The following is a 9,077-nucleotide window of genomic DNA, read 5'->3' on the forward strand; positions in this document are numbered from 1 at the left end:
TTAGTGTCGAAGTTTCCGACCACTTGCTCTATTATTAGCTTCGAATCTCCTCTGACTCTCAATTGTCTGATGCCCATGTTTCGTGCTAATTATAGACCGTAAATTAGAGCCTCGTACTTGGCTTCGTTATTTGTGGCGAATTGCTCCAGCCGTATGGCTTCCTCAATTTTCAATCCAGAGTGTGCCTCCAATACGACGCCAATCCCAGCTCCTTGAGAATTGGAGGCTCCGTCTGTGTGCATCGTCCACATCCACTCAACTTCTGAATCCAACAGTTCCGATAAGGTCTCGGGTGTGAAAGATTGTGTTTGAACTAGGAAATCAGCTAGAACTTGGCCTTTCTTTGCTTTTCGTGGTAAGAACCGTATATCATATGTCTCGAGTTCAATTTCCCATTTGGACAATCTACCAGAGAGATCGGGTTTGTTCAAGACCTACTTTAGTGGGTAGTCCGTGTATATAATGATGGTATGGCCTTCAAAATATTGTTGCAGCTTCTTCTTTGTTGTAATCAATGCAAGGACCAATTTTTCCATTATGTTGTAGCACATTTCAGCATCTAGTAGCATCTTGCTGTAGTAGAACACTGGCTTCTGTTGGCCTTCGTCTTCTCGAAAGAGCACAGAACTTACGACAAAGCGTGAAACAGACAGGTAAAGGAAGAGATCTTTGTTGGGGATGGGAGAGCTTAATATGGGAGGAGTGCTCATATAGGCTTTCAATTCCTCGAATGCTGTATTTTGTTCAGCCCCCCAGGTGGTGTTGGTAGATTTCTTGATGCATTGGAGGAAAGGCTGGCAACGATTGGACATGCGGGATATAAATCTGCTTAGTGCTATGACTTTTCCTGTCAGAGCTTGGATATCCCAAATGGTTCTAGGTTCCTTGACCTCTGAGAGTGAGGAAATATGGGTTGGATTGGCCTCGATGCCTCTCTAGTTGACCACATACCCTAAGGACTGGCCAGAGGACACCCCAAAAACGCACTTGGTTGGATTTAATTTCATTTTATGGGCGTCAACGATGTTGAAGCATTCGGTTAGATCTTCCACATGTGTAACACCCTGTCGAGATTTGATTACTATGTCATCGATATATACTACAATGTTCCTTCCAAGCAATGAGGAAAAAAGTTTGTGCACCAACCTCTGATATGTTGCTCCTGCATTTTTTAGTCCGAAGGGCATAACTTTGTAACAGTATAGGCCACATTCTGTTGTGAAGGCCGTGTGGATTCAGTCTTCTGCTTTCATTGGGATCTTATTGTGTCCTGAGTAGGCATCAAGGAATCTCATTTTTTTGTACCCCGCTGTGGTATCTATAATTTGATCCATTTTTGGGATAGGGTAGCTATCTTTAGGACATGCTTTGTTCAAGTTGGTGTAGTCTATGCACACTCATTTTTTCCCATTTTTCTTTGGGACCACTATAGGGTTGGCTAGCCAACTGGGATACATGCATTCTTCGATTTCTCCTATGCTTAGCAGCCATTGTACCTCTTCTTGTATGGCCTGGTTGACTTCGAGAGCAAACCTCCTCTGCCTTTTCTTGAAGGGTGGGAAGCTATTTGATATGTTGAGGCTGTGACTCATGACAGAAGGATCTATTCTTAGTATATCATGCGGGGACCAAGCGAAAGTCCCAACTCTGGCTTGTAGGAACTGGACTAGGTTCTTTTTTTCTGTCTCAAGAAGCTTGGCTCTTAGCTGCAGTATTTTGGATGGGTCATCATCATCTATATAGATCTCTTCTAGATCATCAAGGGTGGTTCGGGGATTTTTGCGATCTTCCTATACATCTATGCCTTTGAGACACGCTGGTAAGCAGTCATTTGATTGCTATTTGGTGGGGTTGTCGTCAGGAGAGGAGGTGTCAGCGTCATTTATCTCTTTTAGGGTGAGGAGACATTTCTTTGCCTGCTTCTGGCACCCTTTTATGTCGATTGTATAACGACCGTTGGGTGATTGGCAGTGCATAACTTTGTGTAAAGTGGAGACCACTCCCTGCATTCTGTGGATCCAGTTCTTCCCCATGATAGCGTTGTAGCTTGTGACGGAGTGCACTATGAGGAAGTCTACTGGCAAAGTGCGTTCTGCAGCGACTACGTTCAACCTAACAATGCCTTTCGGATATACCCTTTAGCTGTTGAATCCCAGGATTGGTACAACAGATGGTCTGATCTGACTTTCTTCGAGTCCCATCTTCTGAAAGGCTTCCCAGAAGAGGACATCAACACCACTGCCCCCATCGACTAAAACACTCCCCAGCTGTCAATGGTTGACCTGTAATGAGATGACTAAAGGATCATCATGGGGTAGGTGTACTCCCTGCAGGTCGTCTTCTGTGAAGGTTATTGCAGAGGCTGGATAACATCTGTCTTCTGAAGTGACAAGGTTGACAGTGTGGCCTAATGATCAGTATAGCTTCACCCTTTCCTCCATTCTCTTATGGTTTTTGGATGCTTGCTCTTGTTCCGTGGTGAGCTCCACGATCCCGTGTATCATGGGGATTTTTTTGAGAGGCTTTTGTGAGCTCGTGGAAGCCACACTTAGGGAGTCTGCCACGAGCGGTGTCAGGGTAGAAGTGGCGTTGGGTTGCGGGACACTGGGTCTGCTTGATCCTTTAATATACTGGGTCAATTGTCCGCTTCTCATGAGGGCCTGGATCTGATTATGGAGGTTGTGGCACTCGGAGATTGTGTGGCCATGATCCTTGTGGAAGAGGCAGAACCTACTTTTATCTCTTCTTTCCAGGGGAGTGGTGATTTTGTACGGCTCACGCCAGATGGGTCTGATCTGTTTTCTTCATAGATGACCTCCTGAGGGACGGTGTACTCGAAAAAGGGGTATCACGGTGGATCTCGATTTGCTTTTGGTCTTTATCCTCCGTTCATGTGATCTGTCTCTTGTCTTCTACTTTTGTCGTCCCTTGTAGATGGAGGAGGAGGGTTATTTACTGGTGGCGTTGAAATAAGGGCAGAATTCTTCTGCGCACGTTCTTAAAATTCCAGGACCCTGAAGACGCCCTCAGCGTGGATCTGGATTTCAGTCATGACATATGGTGGTGTCATGGTGAGGTTTTCGTGCAAGAGGGACCCCACTTGTAGGCTTTTGACGAAGAGGTTAGCCGTGGTTGCCGGCTCTACATCGTGGATCTGATGTACGAGGTCGATGAAACATTGCAGGTACGACTTTGGGTGTTCATTTTTGCCTTACTCAATTCAGTAGAGATTTGCCATCGTTCTTGGTGCTTCGTGGTTAGCATTATACTATTGTAGAAAGGCTCTACGAAGATCACTGAAGCCGTTGACAAAGCTAGGTTTCAACTGCCTGAACCATAGGAGGGCTGGTCCAGAAAAAGTTGTGGAGAAAACTTTGCATTGTATGGCTTCATTGTTGGCTTCCAAGGCCATCTTCTGCTGGAATTGGAATAGGTGATTGAGCGGATCTCGTGGGCAGTGGGGGAATTGTGAAGTCCCGCGGTTTGGACTCGTTCTGTATCCACTCTTCAAAAGGCGATCTCTCGGTGGTCCTTGAAACTAAATCCATGTAATCAGTAGCATAGGTAGATCTTTCGTCCGAGAACTTCTGCATCACCTCTTGTAGCATCTCTTCTTTCTAGTTGTCCAAGAACCAGAAAGAGGGGGTACGCTCTTCGGCTGGTGCATCTTGCATGGTCCGTCCTTGGGTCTGCTGAGGCCCCTTCTCAGCGACTGGTTGGGCTTTTCTCGTGGGTTCTGCATTGGCTCGAGCATGTGCTTGTCACCGAACTACCCGTTGCTCCCTAGCCCCTTGGTGAAGACGAGCTGGAGAGGATGGTACAGAACCCTGGGACCCTTCCCTGATGTGGTGAGTGCTCCTCTCAGGGGAGTAGATCTGGACGACCGGAGCTCTTGTCCTATCAAGGTTGAGATTTTCTTTGTCTTAGGCCTTGCGTGTGGCTTCGTTTTTTTTTCACAATTCGGTGATCTCAGCTTCGAGCCTGGCTTGAGCTTCGGTCAGTGTCCTAATGGCTTCGTTGGATCTTTGCAGGTTGGCTTCCAGTAGTCGACACATCCTATCGATTTGGTCGCCAACATTTGTTGCTGGGGCGATCTAGGTGACGGTACCTGGTGCTCCATTGTTCTTTGGCGGCAAGGGTTTTGTGTTTGAGTGAATCTTGATTGCAGGGGGAGTTTCTTGATTTAACGATGTTGTTAAAGAGGGAATAACTTCCCACAGACGACGCCAATTTGTTGATGCAACTACTTTGCCTTTCTAAATCTGGAGGTACTTGCCGACATTCAGATTATCCAGTCCTTCTCTGTCAATGAAGATGACTTTGCCGATCGTCGAACTGTCGGGGATACCTACAATTAAGACACTTCGATGCCTAAGTCATATTTTCGATGCCTTCATCTGAATAAGAGTTCAGTATTTATAGAAAAAAAATGTGAGGTGGTTAGTTGGTTAAGCTGACTTCCTTATTGGTGGGAGGAATAGCTGAATTTCCCTCCGAAACGCCTTCAGATCAATTAAATATGCAGAGGTCAGAGGCCCAGACTGCCTCTGTCCCATGGCTTTTGACTTCGGAGCTTCTACACGGCCAAAACGATCTGTTTCAATTTACTTAAAATGGAAAAAGCCTTTTGGGCCGAACATTTTGGGCCCAACAATATTTATATTAAAACTAAAGAAAAAGATAAAAAGAAAATTTGGGACGGTTCTACCACCCATAAAAAAAACTTACTTATATATTTATATTTACTGTTTTTTAGTTGACGACACTTGTGCCTCCTATCAATCTATCTTTTTAATTTGTATAGTTGATGGCACTTGTGCATCCTAATTTTGTTGTAATTTTGTTATAGTTTTTATTCCTTGTATTTCTTTGTTAGTTGATGGCACTTGTGCCTCCTAACCTTTGTTGTAACTTTCTTTATTTATCTTGCTATAGTTTTTATTTTATTTTATTTTTGCAAGTTACTAGTTGATGGCAATTTTGCCTCCTAGCTAGTTGATGACAATTTCGCCTCCTAGTCTTTTATCTTATGTTTTAGTTGATGGCACTTGTGCTTCCTAATTTTTACCTTATTTTTGTTATGGTTGATGGCATGCTATGCCTCCCTACTCTTGACTAAATTTGGATAGTCTTATTTAATTTTGCCTTATTTTTCTTTATCCTTTATCATATTATTGTGTAATTGTGAAAAAAATACTTGAAAAAAAAGAGAAACCTAAATCTTGTCCTTTCACCATAAGCAATTTTTGCTTAAAGGAAATTTGAACAAAATTCCCAATCCACCTCTACTAATTAACCTCGGGGAGTTGTTAGTAGTGTGCGAGTAAGTGGAATCAAATAGGCCTGGGGACAAGTGAACCATACAAATTATATTGTTGTGAAATCTCTAAAAAAATTCTAAGTATGCTTTGTGGTTGCGGTTTTTACTGATCTTCCACATCAGAAAATTATTTGTTTGAGATTATCTCTGTTGCTTTATGAAAATTGTTTGCATCATTGGGAACGTAACTCTAAAAATCGATTAGTAAAAAGACGTTTATCTTTGTTTGAAATTGAAAGTGTTAGTAAAAATTTGAGCATCATGGAACAAATTGCTAATCCTGTTGATGAAAATGTTGTGCCTGAAAAAACTTTGCTTGAATATTTTTCATCTATTTCATCTAATGCTCCTTTATGTATTGTTCTTCCAACCACTTCTGCTACCCATTTTGAGCTTAAACCATCAATCATTCAATTGTTGCCATCTTTTTATGGGTTAGATAGAGAGGATCCTTACATGCATGTCAAAGATTTCTTAAAAATTTGCTCAACATTTAAATTTCAAAATTTTTGTGATGATTCGGTCAAACTAAGATTGTTCCCTTTTTCATTAAAAGAAAATCAAAATCTTGGTTAAATTCCCTTCCCACGGGGTCTATAACTACATGGGATCAACTTTATAATAAATTCTTGCTGAAATTTTTTCCTATGTCTAAAACTGATAGTCTAAGGAGAGAAATCTCCAAGTTTTTTCAAAAAGATAATGAAGAGTTTTATGAATGTTGGGAAAGATTTAAAGATTTATTATTAAAATGGCCTCATCATGGTTTTGAAAAATGGAGACTTGTAAAATATTTTAATGATGGTTTGACTCCCTCTAATCGTCAAATAATTCAATCTATGCATACTGGAATTTTTTTAAAATTTCAAAGACAAGAGGCTTGGGACGCCCTTGAAGATTTATCTGTCAATTCACAACAATGGAATTATTTTGATCCTAGGTCTAGGTCAACTAATTTACCAAAAAGAGGAGGAAGGTATGAAGTAAAATATGAATTAGACTTAAGAACATCCTTAGACAAATTAGCGAGAAAAGTAGAAGCTTTAGCCATAAGCAAAACCATAAATTATCCAATACAACCAAGAAAAGTGGTTTTTTCTATATGTTCTAGTGCTTGCCATAATGCCCAATCATGTCCTTCCTTCCATGAAGCCTTTTCTAAGGAGGTCAATGCTCTTCATGCTTATGAGAAACGAAATGATAGCCCATTTTCATCCACCTACAATCCAAATTGGAGAAACCATCCAAACTTTTCATGGAGACAAAACCAACCTCAAATGAATCAAGGGCACCAATACAACATGCAAAACCAAACTCATACCCCACAAAATCAACCATTTCTCAACAAAGGAAACCTTCCTTAGAAGATACTTTACAACAATTTATGCAATCCACTCAACAAATCCTACAAAGTTAATCTCAATCAATTACCAAAATTGAGACACAAGTAGGACAACTCGCTACTGCTTTAGCTGATAGAGAAAAAGGAACATTCCCTAGTCAACCTATCCCTAATCCAAAAGGTCAATATGGGATAGGAAAGTCTAGTCATAATGGAGAAGTCAAATCAATTTCAACTCTTAGGTCCGGAAAGAACATTGTCAAACTCGATTACATACCCGAGCTTGAAAAAGAAAAAGAAAAAGAAAAGAGTTAGCCTTCTAGTTCTAATGACTCTTCAAACAAGGAAACTCCAATCCATCCTTTCATTCCAAAAGCCCCATTCCCACAAAGATTACTTCCAATTAAAAAAGACGGCCAATATTATGACATCTTAGAAGTTTTTAAACAAGTTAGTATCAATATCCATTTCTTAGATGCCATTAAACAAATTCTGGCCTACTCTAAATTGTTAAAGGATCTTTGTACTGTTAAAAGAAACACTAATGTTCCCAAAAATGCGTTTTTAACTGAACAAGCTAGTTCCATTATTCAATATAAGAGTCTTGTTAAATATAAAGATCCTGGTTGTCCCACAATTTCATGCATTATTGGTGATCATTTTATTAACAAGGCTTTACTTGATTTGGGTGCTAGTGTGAATTTAGTACCTTATTCTGTTTATAAGCAACTTGGTCTTGGTGAACTAAAACCTACTTGTATAACTCTTCACTTAGCCGATCGTTCTGTGAAAATTCCTAGAGGCATTATAGAGGGTGTTTTGATAAAAGTTGATAAATTTTACTATCATATTGACTTCATTGTTCTTGATACTCAACCTGTGGAAGATATGCATGCTCAAATTCCTATCATTTTAGGTAGACCATTCTTAGCTACATCTAATGCAATCATAAATTGTTGTAATGGCATTTTGAAATTATCTTTTGGAAATATGACTTTTGAATTGAATGTATTTAATGTTGTTAAATCTGTTGAGTGTGAGGAAGTGCATGAAGTTAACATGATAGATAGTATTTGTGAAGATGATGGAAATGACCTACTTGACTTTTGTGAAAAATACTTTGGTATGAACTTGCCTGTTGATGACTCTAATGATGACGTGAATTCTTTGTTAGAGTTTATACCCTTAAATGAAACCAAAGTTGAACCTTTTTCATCCTTAGATCACGTTCAATCAATTTCTGAGTCTCCAAAATTAGACCTTAAACCTTTGCCAAAAAATTTAAAATATGCTTTTCTAGGAGAGTCTGAAACCTTACCTGTTATCATAGCATTCGCTTTAGATATAGAACAAGAAGATAAATTGTTAGCTATCTTTAGAAAACATAAAGAAGCCATAGGTTGGAGCATTGGAGACATTAAACGAATTGGCCCATCCATATGTATGCATAGAATCCATCTAGAAGAGAATGCTAAAACCTCTCGGGAATGTCAAAGAAGGTTAAATCCAAATATGAAAGAAGTGGTTAGAGAAGAGGTCATAAAATTATTAGATGCAGTGTAATGCCCCAAATTCCCTAATAAGGTTTAGGACCTTGATTAAGAGGCCGGGAGAGCCATAATTGATTTATTATGTTATTAAATGATTATATGCATATTTATGCGAATTATATTATTATATGATGATAAATGCATGCATATGGGTTCATTTTAATTATAAGGGCATTTTGGTAATTTGGCCCGTTGAGGGCGTGATTGTGTATTTTCATGCATGTGGGTCAATTATAAATAATACCACATTATATGTGGATTTGTTCGAGCCATTTTGCATGAGACGATCTTTGAATGTAAGTTATCGGTCTAGTCATAACGAGGTTAGTTTCGGGGCTCGGGGTAATTTGGTGATTAGAATGTTTCCGGGAATTAAACGGTATTGTGATATGAATTATTAGCATTTGAGAATATTGAGAATAACGGGAATTTGAGGGTGTTAATTTTAATTAACGAGATAGGCGGAAAATGACGGTTTTACCCTTGGAGGCCTTAAGAGGACTTTGAATAACCTAGGGGAAATATGGTCATTTGACAAAGGATATATATCATTCAAAGGCTGTAGAAAGTATAAGAAAAAACAGAGCATCATCATCATTCTATCTCATCTCTCGCCTTCTTTTATTTTTCCTTTCTAATTTTTTGAACCCTACTTGAAGAACCAAGCTATGAAATCAAGGTTTGAGGCTTAGAACTTTGATTCATCCATTGAAGAGGACTCAAATCCAGCTTGAGGTAAGAATTCATCCATGAAACCTTAGCTATACTCTGTTTTTCTAATAAGTTTTCAGTTGAGAAATTTGAGATGATTAGTTGAGAATCAATGGAAGTTCTTGAGAAAGTTTTCTCAGGTTTTGATGAGGTT

General features: G+C 39.6%; 1 non-coding gene across 1 annotated transcript; it reads right to left on the reverse strand.

Moving 5' to 3' along the window:
* Positions 1-5,982: 5,982 nt before the first annotated feature.
* Positions 5,983-6,089, reverse strand: LOC133798863 (small nucleolar RNA R71). The gene has a single exon (XR_009876080.1). It is a non-coding gene; the product is annotated as a small nucleolar RNA R71 (small nucleolar RNA).
* Positions 6,090-9,077: the final 2,988 nt, after the last annotated feature.

Source organism: Humulus lupulus, chromosome 8 (genome assembly GCF_963169125.1).
Source record: "Humulus lupulus chromosome 8, drHumLupu1.1, whole genome shotgun sequence".
Taxonomy (NCBI): domain Eukaryota; kingdom Viridiplantae; phylum Streptophyta; class Magnoliopsida; order Rosales; family Cannabaceae; genus Humulus; species Humulus lupulus.